General features: G+C 46.6%; 1 long non-coding RNA gene and 1 pseudogene across 3 annotated transcripts; both read right to left on the bottom strand.

Moving 5' to 3' along the window:
- Positions 1 to 329: 329 nt before the first annotated feature.
- LOC121834005 lies at positions 330 to 2,499 on the bottom strand (annotated as a pseudogene).
- Positions 2,500 to 4,262: 1,763 nt separating this feature from the next.
- LOC121834012 lies at positions 4,263 to 10,510 on the bottom strand. Of its 3 annotated transcripts, none has more exons than XR_006076998.1 (3): positions 10,121 to 10,510; positions 9,714 to 9,809; positions 4,263 to 4,493 (listed from the first exon to the last, which is right to left on the bottom strand). It is a non-coding gene; the product is annotated as an uncharacterized LOC121834012 (long non-coding RNA). The 3 variants fall into 3 exon arrangements; XR_006076997.1 differs by lacking the exon at positions 9,714 to 9,809 and having other exon boundaries at positions 10,121 to 10,222; positions 10,308 to 10,510; XR_006076996.1 differs by lacking the exon at positions 9,714 to 9,809.
- Between the last annotated feature and the right edge of the window lie 8,582 nt (positions 10,511 to 19,092).

Raw genomic sequence — 19,092 nt, 5'->3', positions numbered from 1 at the left:
TTGAGAGGCTGATGTGCCTGGTGGTACCAATTGCTCCGGTGTGGGCAACTGGCCGCTCTCCTCCAGTTCCAGCAGCGCCAAGCATGCTGCCGATGGTTCGAGGTCACCTAAATCCTGCAGGGGAAATCGCTTGAACAGAACGCAGAAACGGGAATGCAAACTGCTACATAACTCGCTTGTGTGGAACTTCCACACAGCAAAAAAAAAAAAAAAAAAAAAAAAGATATGCTTTTCAGGAATACTTTTTTTTAAATTAAATATTGGGGTTAGGGGGCTGAAATATGCCCAGCTAGTAGAAATCGGGCTCCTCTTTTCATTCACGCAATCCGTTCGCTGATAGCTGTTCTGGTTCAATATCTGTGCTGCATGACATGCATAAAAAGTACCAGTATTGTGCACACAATGTTTCCTGCTAATTATAAAGGTAAAGCAGCCTAAATAGCCAGGTTGGTTCCCCAATAACTAGTGTGAATATCTATTTGAATCAGCAATACCTAAAATATTTTTTTATATAAAATTTAGAAAAGTTTGTCAGTATTTTTAAAATTTCACTTTTTGTTTAGTATTTAAAAACGAAAAGTTGTTGTACTTACGTTATAACTAACAAGATTTGCACACTCTGTGCAGCCTTAGAAACAGCTGTGTAAAATTTCATTGTGATTTGACAACTAGAGGAAACGGGCAAAAACACTGTAGAGAATATGTTATATGTTTATATGTTTATATGTTTTGTATTACCCCACAAGCTTCCCCCCCTTATGTATTGCCCCACAGGGCCCTTAAGGAGAAATAAATGAAATGAAAAACACATTTCAAAGTCTATTGTTATGCTAGATACCAAACTTGCCACTCCAACTGCACGAAACTTGAGGCTGACATAGTCCAAAATGTCTATCGTTGGATCCCCAGACTAAAATTCTCCCGCAGCATAGGTAGCGCCCTCACGGTCTTTGTGCTTAGAGTCCTTTGCACGAGCATGCTTCTCCTGATGGCGTCGATGGGATCTCGCTTCAGCGGTCAGCTTCGGAGACAGGCTTGTTCCCCTCTTCTAGTCAGCTGCACTGCTCAGACGGACCAGCTGCTTGGAAGGGAGGACTCCTAGCCCTTCCAGAACTTGCTCAAGGCTGGAGTGGCCCCTATCGAACCATAGCGCAGCAATGGCGGTGGCAGTCTCCACCGTAGTCCGTGCAGCAAAGTGGGTCTTAGGGCACAGCATCCAAATCTCGGTGTTCAAGGACTCAGTAGCATTCTTCATCTTCCCTGCGGACAGCGAGCAAGGAGCTTGATGTCTGTCAACCACTGGTAAATGGAAAGCACTGCCTTCCCTTGTGCTTTGGTGAGGAAGGGTGTGTGGGCCGGAGCTGGTGGTTGCAGAGCTATTGCCCTCTTATGCTTGCACCAAGACTCCTCCCCTTCATGGCAGAACTTGTGGCTGCTGGCTCTGTCAGTCGAGCATGAGGGAAAAAAGGATGCCCAGATTGCACAGTACATCCCTCGCACACTCCCTCGGTTGCTGGTGATGGCACTTTGGTAGTACTGCTGCAGCTGTAGAATGGTCTTGTCGCCAAGCTTCTCCCCACGTGGTAGAGGCGTCTTTAGCTTCCTCAGGGCTGTTCCAAGACGCTTGGCAACATGGTTCATACAGTCCTCCTTCGTCACCGCGGTAGACCCATACACCTCTGCATTTGACACTACCGCGTACGCATTGCTGTCTCCGTCGCTGAGGGATGTTGTAAACTGCAAGTCCGTGTTGTATGTCTGTGTCCTATTCCAGATACGTAGAGGTGCTGCAGTTTTTATTGCATGTGATGAGCAGTCTACGTTCTTCTCGCACACAAGAGAATGAAATGCCTGCCACACTGCAGCCCTGGCAGTAGTCCTACAGCACCTCGAAATCCAGGCAGAGGCCTGTGTCCACAGAAATGGCAGTGCCAATGCCATTGTGGCTCTTATGTCCCCGTTTCTGCCACGTCCCGTCAAACATCACGGCGATGTCGCTCTGACCCGCTTCAGACGCAGTTGCTCGCCTTGCTTCTGCAAGGTTGTCAGAGACGGCTTTGGTGGCAGCAGCGTGGACTTTTTTCGAGATGTTGTGGAACGTTTCTTGATGGAGCGGTTTGGGGAGACCGAGGATGCCACAAAATCTAACCAGCTGGTCGTGACTGACACTACTTTCATGTTGAATGCAAAGGTGTCGTGGGCGCTTCCACTGCTTTGTTTAGGGTCGCGCATTTCACGGCCGGCGGCGGTCGCACGATGTGGTTTATATGCAGCTGAAAGAACTTCGGGAGGGCATGCAACGCTCGTGCATTTGAGTTCCAGCAAAGATGCAAGGCCGTTGCGTTTGTTTTCAACTTCCACAACGGAAATTTTGCTCTTGCCGCATGTCCCCCACGTCGCGCCGCTCACAAGTTGCGTAAGGGTTTGACTTTCGCAGATAACGGCGTTTCCGCCGCTTCCTTTCTCAATGGTTTCATTGCAAAATGTCATCTGCTTCTTTCCCGAAGCACTTTCGGAGTACGACAAGTCGTTGATGAACTCCGAAGCGCTCTGTTGCTCGGCGCTTGCGGTGCTCGAAGGCGCGTTGGGCGCGTCGCCATTCTGCTCGAGCGGTAGGTCCCTGGGTGGGTCCATCGCATTTGTCCCTTTTGTGCGTTTGCTTTCGCCTTCCCTTGAACGGGCGCAGTGGCCGACTCTTCCGGAGTCGAAGGTGGCCTTTCTCGTCGCCATCGATCGTGAAAAACGCTCAATAGTCGCAGAAACCATAGTTCTCGTTTCAGATAGCGTGCGACGCGATACAATTGGCAAAGATGCGCTAGCTTCACTGCATGGTTCGTTAGGGTGTTAGCAAATAGCAGTACCACATTTATGTCCCGTAGTTCCTGAAGGCTCGTCGGGACGCGGGAAAATGTTTTTTTTATTATTATTTCTACCGCTAGTACGAAACTGTGGTAGGAGTCAACGGAAATGAAGGCTTATTCCTCCTGGTCGAAGTGACGGCAACAATGGCTGACGCAAACTTTGGGAGAGACGCGAGCTCGAAAAACCTCGTAAGTGACAAACTTCTCCATTTTTGTGAGTCGCGGTAAAGGCCCGTTCACACTCTTGCGACCGAGTAAGACCGAGAGAGACCAGACCGGTTTTCAAGCCTCTTGCAATCTCTTAGGACCAGCTCCGCTGCATCGCATCCGGTCCTAAGAAGTCGCAAAAGGCTTAAAAACCGGTCTGGTCTCTCTCGGTCGCAAGAGTGTAAACAGCGCTTGAGGCGTTCAAGTTTTTTTGTTTTTTTTGTAACTTCTAGGCCGAATTTTGTAACAATTCTTTTTTATATGAAACTAGAAGGCATACAGATTGCAAAAACATTAAAAAACAAAAATCTGAACTTTGAGCCGAAGCGTCGATTGCTCGGTTCACTTGACAGTAGCAATAAGAAAGGGCAGAGGCAGCATCACAGCTCTAGAAACTCCGGGTATTGTAGAATGGACAGTCTTCAGCGATATGAGGGGCCCATTGGAAACACGTGGCCAAGACAGTGACTGGCAGGGGTGCGACATGCCTTGTGGACAGCTTCACATTGTTCCACATAGAATGAAATGCGATAATGAAACTAGTTGAATCAGTGCACTAGGGCTGAAGAGATTTATCACTTCTGGGCACCATAGAATTTCCTTAAGTGAGAGTATCCTAGCCTCTGTCTTTCCAGTGCGCTCGGAGTGTGTTTAGCATATTGCTGGAGACTGCGTCACTATAAATAGAATTCCTTTTTTAGGAGGCTTTTTTGTTTTCACATCAGAGTTTTCTAGGGTCTTTCTTTTCCCACAAATTGTTCCAAATTTTCTGGTGTTAATCTTGGGTGTCAGACAAAATATGGCTGCTTGTTGGGGCTTATGTTTGGGGAACGACACATCGGCATGGATTGCCCCAACCTCTGGGGAAATGCATGGGACCCGAATACCTCGGAAACATTCCGTACCAATAAAAAAAAAAGGAACTAGATAAGGGGTGTTCCAAAGATACCAGGGACGTAAACAGTTAATTGGGGAGTGTGTTCTAACACCGTAAAATAAAGCAGCACAGAACTATTTCTTTGAGTGAAGCTTAGGATTCTTCATTCAAAAACTGCTCCGATTTGGGGGTTTTCGGTTTTCTGCGACACTGACAGAACTGGACCGCAGGTCAATTTTGCAGGGTTTACCGGTGCTCCGATAAACCCGAAAAAATATGGAATCCTAATTATAAAGGACATGACAAACCGGCGAATCTTTGGACCTGCCTCCAAGAATAGCCAATCGCTTAAATGAAAGAGGAGAGTGAGAAAAGGGTAATTACACAGGAGCCACTTGCAAACATGCTTATCGAAGGCAGTTGTTAAATAAAATGTATGTCTTCATGCTCCAGTATGTCTTCCATCTCGGTATCAGCAGGCATCCCAGGCTGTCTATTTTCTGCGGGGGTTGCGGTCTCTCCAGGGCAATACATTTCCGCAAGGATCTCTGCATATTGAGAAAAACACCAAGTGACAGAATAAAAGCTATGCAGTTTTGTGCAATATTTCTCGTAGGTAGAAAATTTGAAATAGCTTTCAGCTCATCATGCCTAAGTCCCGTTAGAGTGACAAACAAAAATAAACAACAGCGACAAGCGATACCTTTGGCAGTCATTTAGTTGTCCGGTGCTCTCAAAGTAAGCACGGGTCATCGCAAGCCGGCCAAAGATACCCTCGCGTGCATGGTGCTCGTGTTTGAGGCGCGACGGTGTCGGTTGTTTCCGTTAGTCGCTTTGCCGTGACTCGGGCATTAGAGTCTGTCTGGAAAGCTGCACTCTTTATGAACACCTGCCTCCTGGCACGGAAGTGGGGGCTCCTTCACTCCAGTTTGTAGACATGGTGTTGTGTGAGGCTCCTTTTGTCTTGGGACAAACCAGGGTTCTGCCACGTCATCGTTACAATGCATACAAAATACGGCACAATCTGCAGTGCCCTTTGTTGTCCAAAACATTCTGTGCCTACCATCTGCACAGATTTGACCATCGGGGAACCCCAGGAACTTGAAAAGAACCCACGTGGGAGGCTGGACATCCTCCTCGCCAGCTTTACTCTTGCCTTTCGCCGCTCTCGTCTCTTAACATAGCGGTTGCGGATGGCCTTCCACATTCTGTGACATTCGATCACCTCCAAGCTTGAAACCGGGAACCTCATCAGGATGGTACGAACAAATGACAATAATTACAATCAAACGTTACGAAGGAATAAACAGCATTGACTTTACGGGTTGGAATCGCAAAGTCGACCTGCTCGTGCATCCTACAAAAGCGCAATGTTCACTACGGAAGTACCTGCGGAAACGTCTCGAGCATCTTCGAAGGATGTTCGTTCGATAAATGTGTGGGCTTCGAACATGTCTGCAGTCAGTTCTTGAGTGACCAATATGACCATCATGGAAGGAAAAGCCTCAGACAGTGTCCCTGAAGACCGTCTCTTGACCAATCAAGATTAGCAGTGTGATCGCAACTTAAGAGTATGTCACTGAAACATCTCGTCATTATGGTAGGTGCACGTGCCACCTCCCTTGCATCCAGTGGTGTAGCCAAGGAGGAGGCTATCACTTTGCCGCCAATGCACCAGCGGCTCCAAAGCTGGTCCTGTGTCGCTGTGTCGCCGTCGTCCATGTGCCAGGGACTGGAGTCGGCAGCTGTAGTGATTCGGAGCTCGAGGGCTCTGCGGGATGTTGCCGCCAATTGCGGCGCCGGACTCCACGTCCGTACAAAAGCGTTCAATTTTTGTACGTTAGCCACGGATGTTCTGATAAAATAAATCGACGTGACCCATCTCTTTTCACTGGACATGGGGGCTCCTTCCGAGACGTGCAGGAGGTCGTTCCTTTGGCTGCCTCTTAAAGCTTTGAGGCAAGGTTTTGGCAACACTGCAGAATTGGCGAGTTCCTCGATATTGTCGGCAGGCACGGACATAATAATAATAGTTTTATTTGACACGAATTCAGAGTTGTGATTCAAGTACGGCCCCGTCCAAACGAAGTAGGGCTCATGAGTCAGAACCCGGCAGGTGAGTGTCAAAAAAGTGTACTCGGTTGTTAGTGGCCCGACTAACGGGGGAAAGCGAAAAGTTGCGAGGTAATGGGAGAGTTTTACGTATATCATTGTAACTCTTTTACTGCCTTCCACTCATGCGCTAGTAAAATTTAAACAACATTCAAAAGTGCAATTTTTCTTTGACTTCACTTTTGTGAAGTCGCAACTAGTATGAAACTGGAAAAGGATATGGGTGACGACATAAAACTGTAAGTACTCCAAAATATTGTAACTGAATATCGCATAGCATGCTGCAAAAAGTCATCGGTGCAGATTGGCATATTTAAGTTTTTTAATACTATAATTTCCAACAGCGAATTAGTGGCCTACGAACAAAATGAGCCTGTTTGTGTTGAGTGTAATACAACTATCCAAAAAACCTTCAGCAGCGACTAAATAGCGTCATTGGTTACGACTTTAATAATATAAAGACACGTTCAATTACTTCATGGCCACATCCCTCCAAAATGCATACTATGGTTTAGGAGCGTATGAATTAGTTTTCTAAAAATCTGTCAAAACAGGGTTCATAACGGAACTTCCATGTTTATAATTAATACACAATAAAAGTTATTGAACAAAAGGTAAGGGTGCAAACGAGCTGGTGTTGGTTTAACATTTTGACTACCGTAAAATACCGGGCAAGCGCCCAATCAAATTTTGGAGATAATCGCAAAAAAATGGTGGATGAGTGCTTGTCCAGTCATCAATTTTACATATAAATGTGCGCATATTTTCTCAGATCTTGCAAATTCGGTAATGGGCGCTTAATGTGAAATGGGCGGATGCATGGTATTCTACGGTAAAAATCTCGAGACTGGGAAGCGAATGGATGGACAAACACAAGACCTTGTGTTTTTCCATCCCTTCCCAGTCTTGAGTCAAAATGTATAAAAGTTATGCTTGCTTCAAAGCACTATTTTTTGCAAAAGAATATAAAAAATACCTGAGCCATTAAAGGACACATGCAAAGGGAAAAAAAAAATTTTTTTAGACAGCTTAGATGGAAAAAGGATGTCATAAAACGATTTTACAACGAAGAAACAAAATTTTTAGAGCTATATTTACGGCGCTATACGAATTTGTAGTTGGCGCTCGCGGGAGCCGCCGCTGGTCACGTGGTAGGCCCGCGCGCCGCCGCGCTGCGTCGCCGCCGCACGCTGAGCGTTGTGCGAACGCCGCTTCAACGCGTTTCTCCACGCCGCCGTCGCCGCCGCCGCACAAGTTCGTCTGCTTCGGGGCGCCGCCGCCGTCGTCTGACCGGCGCACAGGTCTATCACGTCTGCTTGCACTTTTTCAGGAGTTTCCTTTGGGCTCTAAAAGTTACTTATTCGTCTTGGTTTTTTGTTATACTTCAAACAAAGATGAATAAGTTACTTTTAGAGGCCATAGGAAGGTTCCGAAAGAGCGCAAGCACCACGTGATAAATAAAGACCAGTCACGTGATAAATACAGACCACTTTTCCGCGGTGCCCGCGGGCGCCAACTACAAATTCGTTTTGCGCCGTAAATATAGCTCTAAAAATTTTTTTTCTTCGTTGTAAAATCGTTTTATGGCGTCCTTTTTCCATCTAAGCCGTTTAAAAAAAATGTTTTTTTTTCCTTTGCATGTGTCCTTTAACGTAATTGTGGCCGAAACAAATAGATATGTGTAAAACACATTTCTATTCACGCACGAGGGTCACACAATGCAACCGCTTTTCTGGATAGTCTGTAGTAAAGAATTACAGGACTGTTTATTAACTAGGTCCCATTTGTAATTTGTGGAATGAGACAACACAATGCACCAACTTCAACTGGTTCGTTAGAAAATCAAGGGTATAAATACTCTGCATCATCGCGCCCTTCAACCAATCCCATGCCACGCCACTGATCTCAAGAACTGTGTCTCTTTGTCGCCCAAATCGATCGACGCCACGCTGACACATCGATCTCCGTAGTTTTTTTATCAGGTCTGCCTCTATAATTTTGCTTACTGTATTATCTCTGTTTTCTAATAACAGTGCACAAATTAAATTCAGGTTTGCACCCACAGTCATGGAAGTGCATCGACAAATGACCGTCACGTTTTCTAGCCTGCTCACTAGACATAAAGAATTTATACTATTCCCTTCCGCACGACAAACTACTGACCTGCGTAGAGGAAAGCATCGATAAACACGGGGTGGTGGCCTTTCAGAACGCAGCAGGAATGACTGTAGATGACTTTCTCGAATTGCTTACATTTGATCTAAACTCGACCTTTGTTGAGTGGAACAGGGGAGTGTATATTCAGAAGCGAGGGGTGTGTATTTGCTAGTGTTTAGCTCCAGTTTTACGTGATATATTTTTAGCCCATCATGACAGAGTTCTCTCGGAATGCCTGAATGACTTTAATGGTAGCAAGGTTTTTAGATTCGTCGACAATTATTTAGTTTTTCTTCACCATGATGTTTCTCACTTTTCCTTGGTGGTGAACAGCCTTTTAACAGTTTTTAGTACCATCCTTGATCCTCTCAAGCTTACGCACGAGGTACTTGTGGACAACGTCATACAGTTTCTAGATATCAGGCTCACACTTTTGGAACAACACGTGTGTTGGAAATACCAACCAAGAGCAGATAAGCCCCTGTTGCCGTTCAATTCATCTCATTTGAAACTTGTTAAGAGAGGAATTGTAAATTTGTGCTTTGTGAACTCCATCAGAAGGTTGTGTCATCATGCAATGCCTTAAAGTCTGAAGGAGCAGTCAGAACGCTTGGTGGCTGCCGGTTTTCCAGGGACGCTCCTGGTGTCGGCTGCAGAAAAAGTTGTAAAGAAGCTACGAGTAGTAGCGAGTCCAGACCAAGATGTGGCTCAAAAGAAACAAAGTCTGGCGGTTGTGCCTTACATGCACAAAACCGCACGCAATATCAAAAAGATAGCAAACCACGTAAATGCTCGGGTGGTTCTTTCTGCACCGGAAAAACTTGCCAAGTTGTGCAAAATGACGGACCCTCACCGCAAACCACCGGTTGGCTGCGTGAAGAAGCATCGCAGCTTGTTTGTAGAATGCGCAGCGAGAGTCGTCTATCAGATCTCGCTGACGTGCGGTAAAAAGTATGTGGGACAGACGGGAAGATGTCTAAATGACAGATTGCGCGAACACAACCAAAAAGTGAGCGGACAGCTTGACGATCATTTGGCAATGCACTGCCTTGACTGTGGGTGCAAACCTGAATTTAATTTGTGCACTGTTATTAGAAAACATAAAGATAAGGCGGTAAGGGAAAGTTTTACACATGCACACGCCCTAAATTTTTACACATGCAGAAATCAAGAGGGGGGTCAGGACATCCGGACCTCCCCTCTGAATCCGTTCCTGGCTGAAACTACCGTTTGCAATTCGACATTGGAAGCAATTGCCAAACTTGTGGTTCCTTAGCAAATCTCAAATTGTTTTGCAGCCATACAAATCCCAATATTGACCAGTAGATGGGCGATATGGGACAGGCACGTCAGAAGCCACCTCTCTTCTCATTTGTGTGTTGGCAAGAAGTTGTCACTGAAATATTGCCTGACCGTAGACTGCAAAACGGATTTAATTTTGTTTCGTTAGTTGATAATAAACGATAATAGTCAACAGCCGAGAATGATCTCGCTCTCACCCATGACCAAAATAGGAGCCCTGAAGGTAATTTTGGCCACCAACTGGTTGACGTCAACTTAGCCAGCTTGTCTGCACTCCGAATAAAGACCGGTAGCTACGAAAATGAAATAAAAAGTGAGTTTCAGACGCTATTCTTTTTTGTCGCCGATGGCTCGAGCACATGAGGTAAATCTTGACGCGAAAGAAATCAAGTGACCTCGAGAACACTTCCTCCGCACATAGAATAACGTGGGGCAAACATCTGTCAACATGGCATCTAGCTTAGTGTGTGGGAGGAATCAAGATGCTTCCTTTCGTAACAACAGTCAGGCATTCTTTCACAATGTCCTTGACCTTCATTTTACTTTACCACAAGACTCTGTAGGAGAAAGCAGGTGATCCCAAATCGGTTCTAGATTTTCTTACCGTGTAAGCAAACTTGCCTCTGGGCTCACGCCTCATTTTTCAACGTCTGCTGCCGCTGCAGAAGTGGACGCCACTCCCCCCGCAACAGGGAGCACTTTGGTGCTGATGGAAGAGAGTAAAAATGTTTTAAACTCAGACCCGATATCAACTGTGCTTGTTCTTAGCAGTAAGTGATGTAGCATATCACCGTCGGTGCTGAATCTGGCCCTTAAGGAAGGCCAGTTACTTGAAGAGGTGCCATGTTGGCACGGCAAGACCATCGCGGCCAGCACCGCTCCGGCCTCTTTGTTTCTTCGATTCTCTCGCATACTTGGCCCTCATGGCCAGCCAAGCCTGACAGCAGGCGTTAGAGTCGCTGCCTGAAGTGAATGAAGTAAATGTGGCATAAATAACTAAAGTATCGCTTATGAATACAAGTTTTAGAACAGAAATCATGATGGAACTAGATTTATAACACAACTTCAATTAGGACAGCCAATAGGTGCAACAGACATGCACCAGGTTTGCTTGCCAGTATTCAACCCAAACTTTACAAACCTCCTTCAGCATCCTGAAATGTAGTCTTTTTATGTTCTGCCTGTTTGATCTCTTCATTACTGATCGCTCGATTAATAATGGCTTCCCATTTCGTGCCATGACTTTGGGAAATGGTTATGCGAGGTACGCAAACGAGAGGTGCGAGCAGTGGGTTGTGGGTGGGTGTGCGCTGCCCACTCGGACGTGAATGGTCACAGACAGCTGCAGGGAGGCCGCATCTGTGGCTCCGAGGCAAACCGCCGGCCCAAAGAATCGAATCCCCAGTTGTTGGGTTGGAATCCTAGCTGGAGAGAAGGTGCCAGGTAACCGAGATTTCAGTTTCACGTTCAAAAAATCCCAGGTGATGTAAGTTAATCGCTGAGGTATGCGACGGCCTTCCTTGATTTGGCATGCAGAACTTCGCAAACGTTTCTTTGCGAATGGCAGGGAAGTCTATTGGCACTATCGCCTCCGGCGTGACCCAAAACAAATCTTTGATAACACTTTGGCGTCTTGCGAGCTTCGAGTGTACGCCCAGGCGCGTGCAGCTGACCGTCAACGGGAACGTTCATGCATAGTGAAAGTTAGACAGAAGGCAGCAAGCGTGCGACGAAGGCAGGCCGTCCAGAGGTGCCCTGGGTTGAGGCGCAAATTATATAGTTCTGTTAAGAGGTCATACTAAGCGATTCCAATTGCCTTCCAGGAATTTTTGCGCTTCCCAGTGTCCCTGTAGTCCATACGGCTTGCGTTCCATAGCCATGGACACCGCTCAATTTCGATGATGAGTGCTTCTGAGCAAGGAGCCACTGGAGGAGCTGCCATGTTGTCAACGGAGAACAGACTCATGACTGGCATACAACGCCTTGATTCGTGATTGGTCTGTTCCCATACTGTGATATTTAGTCAGACCTGTGTATACAAAAAGTACAAGGGACAAAAACGGATCCATTATGCTTTGTACCATGCACATCTAGCATGCAAATTACGAATTCAGAACCAATGAATACTTTCGTGAAACTTTCATTTGCATTTAATTTTTTTATGTTATTGTACTGCGCAATTATTCTTTTGTTTCTGAAGAAAGCCTGTGTTATGGGGACTAGCCGAGAAACCAAAGTAAAAAAAAGTCATAAATTTATATTTTGATAACTGACGCTGGCTTTAGTGTTTTAAAGGAAACCTGGTAAGCGGGAGGTAGATGCACAACAAAAATAACCTGAAAAGTTTGAAGTTGCTTGTATAAAGTGAAGCAGAGTAATAGCGAAACAATTCGAGTCATTGGGTGGCATTGAGCCATGGCGTTGATGCAAAATGCGCTGCAAAAATCGACACCTGCATATACCCACATTTTCATCGAACGTGTATTGTATAGGGAGACACATTCTTGTGAAATCTCTCGGTGTAGTTGACTCGTTCCTGTAAAAATTTAGAACATCTTCACCGAGGGCAATGACGAAAAGGTTAGCAGATAACTTTCGGTCGTGTTTGGTGCTCCGGACGAGAGATGGTGCCACCTTTCTGTTTGGAATGTCAAGAACGAAAGAGGGGAGGGGAGAGCCGTCCCTCCCTCTTTCCTTGACGGTCGCCCGACCTCCCATCCCGGTAATCATCTTCCGATGATGGACTGCAGTGCTTTGTCATTCTTGTTTATTTTCGCAGTTATGGTTGCTGCAAATATATCCCATGGTTGAACGTTAGGAAAGTACAATACTTCTGGCTAGTGAAAATCAATTACAACAAACTCCCATGAAACTGAACACACTTAAACTGAATTCATGGATACGTGGAACAAAGTTGGAATGTTTGGTTGGTTTCTTGTAGATTCTATGCAGAAAAAGCTTGCTTAACACAAACCACTTCGCATGCCCATTTGTTGGTTCAAACGTTTGCAGCATAGTGCACATTCTGTGCAACTTCCCTTAGTGGGGAAGCTGCTGAGGCTGCCGCACAATGTCTCCTACCCTGGGACGACGGAACGGGAGTTTGTAGGAGAGAGAATATTGGTGTTGACAGCAGTGGCAGAGGATTACCCACATTTCCTGCCATATTGCCGCCACGCTCATAGCCGAAGACAAATGTAGTCAAAGCTCTCGAGATAGACAGTCGTGTCAGTCGTGTTGTATAATCTTACTCTATAGCAGTGGCTCTCAACGAGGTGTGTGTTGTGGACCACAAATGCTGTAGCAACGTTCACAATTTTTGCCTTGCCATCTGACGATGGTTACATCGCCCTTTCTCTCGCCTTTTGCATCGAGGCTCTATCGTCCTTCTCGCCTTATTTCGTTTTCACTTTTCAGTGCACATCCCTGCAGCCTGTATGCGCGGATAGCACTGACGGCCCAGATACTGACGGCATTGAGTTCTCGGAGTAGTGGAAGTAATGTGTAGTAGTTGTCAAAGAAACACTTAAAGTTCCTGAACTTTGGCAAGTGTTTCATGAGCCTCATCACAATGGAGCCACCAATTTTGAGGTGCTTGTGCTCGAGCGATTTCCCCATTTCTTTTCCCTGATACAGCTTGAAGTCACTTTGCCATAGTATGTGAGCTGCAGCGGACAAACACTGACACCTCCAGGGTTAGGTTTGTTTTTGCAGAAATCGCTTGGCCGCAACTCTACTTATGAAAGGGATCATCTGCTCATCAATGCTGTTGTTCTCGAATGTAGTAAGTTCCAGATACCTCTGTCTGACAGCATCCAGCACGGGGTGCACCTTCCAAAACTTATCAGTTAGAGCCCGGGGCGAAGATGTCTCCGTGCCGTGCAAAGCTGACCGGAGCTTGAAAAATCTGTTGACCCCCATCGCCTCCGATACGCTGGGGATCTGCGTTGCCGGCTGCCGGTACATACGTATGCGGGGAAACTTGGGCGTCCCCATGATCATCATCATCCCGAAGAATGCTTTAACATCCTCCGGAGTGTTTCCGAGATTTGTTTCCCGAGGTGTGCAGTCCGTAAATGTTCATGCACCCCGCAAACTATACGAATGGTGAGTTCAGAAAATACCTTCGAAAGTATTCCCATGGCTCAGCCACCTCCTCTAAAGTCATGTGGTTGTCATCCAATGTTGTGTCAGGGGGCTCGAAATCGCTGCTTGTCCAAACAGTCTGCACCTTTTGATTACGCGCTTCCTCCGCTTCATCATTTTCCTCTGGAGCAGGAGCCGGCTGTTGCAGCCCTGAAGGCCTGCCTCGTGTTCCAGGGGGTTGACCTAAGTGACAAAAGGCATTCTCTTTAACTTAGCTAAGCAGTTAACAATGTCATCCAAATATTTAAAGCGCCTGTACTCGCAGATCGATGAGGCTCTCTGTCCTCCTTAACAGAGAGGCCGACATCGGATGCATTTCCATCGGAAATTTGCATTAGCAACCTCTGTGCTGTGGCACTGCCGACCCTCGTGCGATTTCTCGCATGATTTCGGATGTCTGAATTGGGAAGAAGCAACACATTGTCACTAGAATATATGAATTTCCAATGAAAAGCTCCTTGCAAGAATGCTAACGGCACTATAGCACTAATGTTTTCTTCGAAGAACATTTTTGCACAATGTGGCCATAGCGGCACGCTGTACGTGGGGGGATCGGTGGCCGAGTGGGCTAAAGCGCATACCCAGCTCGACGCGCGTGGAGCGAAAGATCGCGCTGCAGAACCCAGGGATCCTGGGTTCGAGCCCCACCCCTGCCCGTTTCGATCTGGATGAGCATCGTACCGGCGTGCGGTCGTGTATCACTACTGCGTGGCGCACGTTAAAGACCCCAGGTTAGCAGTCGTACTGCACTGGCGAAATTGCTCATCTACAGTGTAAACCAGTGTCGCCTGATCCTGGCAGACCGACCTTACACTGTATAAATCACTAAACGTCCAATTTTTGACACATGTGTTTGTGAAATTCACTAATCCGTTAGAGAAGCAATTACTGCATCCTAACATTTCAAGCTACTGTGTTACATTCATTAGCATCTTTGGAATGCTTAGGCATGCAGCAAGTCTCGTCAGAAAACATCCAATTAAGCAAAGATTTGTTTTTCGGAGCCACTCGCCACCCGCGTCGCTGTAGAACAAGGAGGCATCCATCTTGCAACGGTGTTATTAATTGTAGTTAAAGGCAGCCACGGCAGATGGCGCCACCAACCCGCTCCATAAGGTGTACACGATCGTGTACAACCTGTCTCCAGCGGTACAGGCCCACATCTAAAGAGTAAATAAATTTGCAAAGTCGAATACACAAATGTGTAAGCCATGTCTAGAGCCCTGCTCGGATAACAGTTTGATTATGCGCATCCGATCTGCATCTGCAGACTTTGGATCCGCATCCGAACCGCATCCTCAAACTTTTTACATTATTGTATCCAACCCGCATCCGCATACTTTGTACCCGTATCCGAACCAGATCCACAAAATGTGGAACCACATCCGACTCACAATCCAAGTATTCATTGTATAACAAAACACCAAGCGTGAATGAAAAAAAAATTCAAATAGCACTTTTTAAGCTGTTTGCTGATCTTTGTACAAAGAAATTTTTGTGTGACCATTCAAAGGGGATGTCATTTTATCATTATCAGTTTCATTGTAATTATATTAAAAGCGATCAGCCTTCCCGAGACACTGTGCGTCGAAAAAAAAAATTATCTGAGTTATGTGATTGTCAAACAGGATAGTTGGGCGAATTGGTATGTATTCATAATGAAACAGCGCGAATTTTACAGGGATAGAGGAAGGAACTGGACAGGACGAGCGCTGACTAACAACTGAAAAGTTTATTATCAGGAAATCACGAAGGAAACGTACAACAACACGACTCTCCAATCACGATGGAAATGCGCATGCGCCTCACAAGATTGGGTGCTATCTGTTACACAATTCTATGTGCGTCATCCCCGATCTAAACATTCGACCTCACTGTCGAGCAAATTCAAGGAAGCCTGACTCACGCAGGCTGGCCCCTCCTCCTTTATTCTATGAGCTTCGACAATCAAGCTTTTTGGTCCCTGTGTTTATACAAAACAATGGCCTTGTCAAGTAACGGTGTACAGGCGCAGTCCCTGCAGTGTAACGCCAAGTGGGAGCTTCCTGTTTCTGTTAAAGAACTCCGGTGCACCCGCAGGCAAATGTTGAGGCACTGCCCCGTCTGTCCGATAAATACCTTCCCGCACGTGTTTTGGAATCGGTCGTTAGTCAGCGCTCGTCCTGTCGTTCCGTCAAACAATTAAAAAGTAAGAGAGGTTCATAGTCGTCTGGCTACGGCGCAGTTGGACGAATATTAACTACCAGACTTTTTGGCTAGGACTCTAAGCATACAAAAAAGAAACACACAGGCAGTTCATGGGCTTCCTATATGCGTGCGCTGTTGATTCCGAAAGTTTACAAACCGTGGCACCACAGGGTCGCGCTCGCCGTCGGGGCACTTGTTTTGTTTTTGGAATCATGACCACACTACTCTTTGTGGAGAGGGGGAGGTCTCTTCTACTTTCTTTTGACTTTTACGTTTGAGGTTTTCTTTTCCAAAAGAAAGTTTTCCGCTCTTTCCCTGCCAGTGTACTAGCTTTCTGGAGACGATTGCCACCATGTATTCTTTACTTTTTCTATAAATAGCATTTTTGACGAGATGGAACGCTAACTGAAGGGATTTTCAGTCAGAATCACATCTTTCTTAGGATTCCTATCGTTTCTTCGAAACGCGTTTTGTGGAAACACGTTTCGTGGACAACTTTTCATGGACATACATTTTATGGACACGCTGTACGTTTTGTGGGCCCATGTCCCTGTGATGTTTTGTCTACAACGCACTTCTTCACTAAGCCGCTAAAAGCTAGCGCGTGATTCATTAAGGCGTGCTTAACTAAACCGTGCCCCCCTCCCTCTTGGCAAGACGCAAAAAGTTTGTTACGAAAATAGCACGGCTGTGTGCGATGAAACGTCTCATGTTTTACGATGAAACAAACACGGGAAGCCTTCCAGTCAAACGTCGCATGTCGACGAAATGGTCTGTTGATGAAACGTCAGCCGACGAACTGAATGCCACCGGGTAAAAATTTAGATCCGGATCTGTGGATATCCGCATCCGCAGCCCCTGACATCCGATCCGCAATTCGCCAAAATTTGTCTAATTTTTATCCGCATCCGCCCGTTTACTGCGGATATCCGCGGATAATCCGTGGTTATGCAGGGCTCTAGCCATGTCTGAAGGGATGAAGAAAGGTCCCCGTCGTGCCCCAGTGCGGAAACATTTTTATCACATTTTTTGGGCTGGTTACAACATGGAGTGAAGGGACTCACATTTATGTTAGTGGTAAAGAGAGCTTGAAAGAAAGAATAATGTGTGCATTAAACTTCTCAAAGCGTGTTGCGGCGAGATCCACAGGTCACCGTCTTATGCTGCCACTGCGCTTCCAGAGCCGCCAACCAGAAATGGGTTTAAAAGCTAGACAAACATCATTAGCTTTTGGAGACTCACGTTTGCCGTTCAATGGCCTTAGGTTTCGAAGACCCGAGTTACGAGCACTTGTCTCCGACTGCCCGTCTGGAAAGTTGTCGTCGGATTCGTTCACGGGGCGCACCTGGCGTTGTTGCATGTTCTCATAGAGTTGTGAAGCAATACTCTAGAGCACGGAAGGTTATCCACTGCCTTGAGGTTTGCCTGAATTGTTTGTTGGAAAAGCCTCCACCGTGCAACTAAAATGCCAAATGCATTTTCAGAAATGCGTCAAGCCCTCGACAGCCTTTAGCTGAAACAATGTTCCAGGAGTGTCGGGGTTCGGCTCGGATAAGTTCTCGTGAACTTCTCCATAAGGGGAAATGTCTCGTCTCGAAATAGAAACACGAAAGGTATTTTTCGTGGATGACAAGGAAGCTGGAGAGTACCTGACATTTTCTGGCCAATGAGGTACTGTCTGGACACTGTCATTGCAAGAGCCAAATTCGCCAATGTCAACCATAAAAAATTTGTAATGAGCATTACCCACTGCCAAAAGGATGATGCTGTGCGTTTATTTGTAGTTGATGGTTGCCGATCCACAAGCTTCCAGTGCATTGTGTTTACCGTCAGTCGCACGTGCAGAGTTTTGGAAATTATCGGGGGTCATTAAAAGCATCTGTAATTTCTCTTCACACCTCTTCAGTTCGGGCATGCATGTACGATGGTGTTAGGACTTCTCGCAGTCCTTGACTTGTCTCCTGCACACCCTGGCTGGCAAATGAGAGGCTGTGACAGTAGCTCTTGGCGACGGCTCGCCGAGATGAGCCATGTGCCAGGTGCTTGAAGTGAAGAAAGGAAAAAATTATAGCTGCCTTTCAAAGGAACGCCTTTGGAATTTAATCTTTGCAATACTTAACTGGGCATGTCTATCCTGAGTCGTGCATTTAGGGGAAGATCTTCCTCGGGCATACTTCTTTTTGATACTGTCGAGATCAGTTTGACGAAATCAACGGGACTGGAAATCACTTTGCTATATCCGCTTCTTCGTTATATCTGTACTCCTAAACCCCCCCCCCCCCCCCACAAAAAAAAAAAAAAAGAAAAAAAAAAAAGAAAGAAAGGGTTGTTACGGGTTATCGTGCCTGCAGAAAGCGGTCGAGGCTTCCTTGCACGCGCGCTCTTCAAGATCGGAGCTGCTTCTCGCCAACTGCGAGAACCTCCGATCGAGAAAAGATCTTGCGAGCTACGTACGGACCGTGTCGACAGCTGCGACGGCCACCGCCCTAGGATACCGGCGGTGCACGGCATTCTTTACGTTTATCCGCACTTCGATCAGATTGGCACCTTTTGTTTCAAGGAGATTGCCTTCGACTTCCCCATTGAGGTGCCGGCGGTGCCGGGACTCTTCATCGTTCAGTGGCGATGACTCGCCGAATCGGTGCTTCAGCGAAGTTAGACTTCCGCGCAAAAGCGCCCACGCCGACCAGCGATACCAACACTGAACATGAAGCAAACAAAGAAGCACGCATGGCACCGAGTTTGCGCTCAAGCTCGTCTTTCGTTGGTGTAGAAAGCCTAGATTTGAGAGAGGGGCAACTGCTCAATCATCTGGTTTGTGGGCTGCGTTTGCAGAACAAGAACAAGAACAAGAAAGAAGAAGAAGTGTCATGGCGTCAGCCGGTCGCAGATCAGGGCAGCTGAGCTGGACTCCTGCTCTTTTCACCATGTTGTGCTTTTTCGTCGTTCTCTGTCAAAGCCAAAGAATGAATGTCTCCGAAGTGATTGCTGCGGAACAGCGGGTCTCGCCCGAATCAACAGTCCGGGACGGTAAACGCCTGCTTCCTCGGCCCACTAGGCCTAAAACCAGCCACTCCGTCAGTACCACGAAAATTATGCCACTTGGACTATTGATACTCTCCGGCGATATCCACTGCAACCCTGGGCCCTTCCGCGTGCAGTGCTACAACGCAAGAAGTCTCCTGAACAAGGTACCTGAACTCAAATCCGACCTGGCCTGTAATTCACCCGATGCATTGTGCG

The sequence above is a fragment of the Ixodes scapularis genome, unplaced genomic scaffold (genome assembly GCF_016920785.2).
Source record: "Ixodes scapularis isolate PalLabHiFi unplaced genomic scaffold, ASM1692078v2 ptg000247l_1___fragment_3__unscaffolded, whole genome shotgun sequence".
Classification (NCBI taxonomy): domain Eukaryota; kingdom Metazoa; phylum Arthropoda; class Arachnida; order Ixodida; family Ixodidae; genus Ixodes; species Ixodes scapularis.
Note: the sequence above shows the minus strand (reverse complement) of the source record. Positions and strands in the feature narration are given on the sequence as shown.